Below are 404 nucleotides of genomic sequence, written 5' to 3'. Positions count from 1 at the left end.
AAACAATAATAAGATAAAAACTATAAAAACTTAAATTATAAAAAAGTAAAAAGATAAATAAAAATCTAAAAAAAATTAAATTGATTAAAAAATTAAATAAATAAAACAAAAATAAGAAGAAATAATTGAATAAAAAAATAAAAAGTGATAAAAATAAAAATAGTGAAATGTATCTACACATCCGGCTCTCCAGCTGTCAAAACAAATAGCAGAGAGGTGAGTCACTGCTACCTCTCTGCTATTTTCAGCTGTCAGATACGTGATCGCAAATTGCAGTCCTGTATTTGCATGTAACGGCTTCATTCTTTCATTAATGAAAGGAAGAAGCTTTTACAAAAAGCTTAATTATTTCATTCATGAATGTCTCAATACTGAGGCATTCATTACTGACTGGTAACTGCTGA

Source organism: Nanorana parkeri, unplaced genomic scaffold, assembly GCF_000935625.1.
Source record: "Nanorana parkeri isolate BGI_ZX_2015 unplaced genomic scaffold, ASM93562v1 scaffold887, whole genome shotgun sequence".
In the NCBI taxonomy this organism is placed as follows: Eukaryota; Metazoa; Chordata; class Amphibia; order Anura; family Dicroglossidae; genus Nanorana; species Nanorana parkeri.
The sequence above is the reverse complement of the archived record's forward strand: the minus strand, read 5'-3'. Positions refer to the sequence as shown.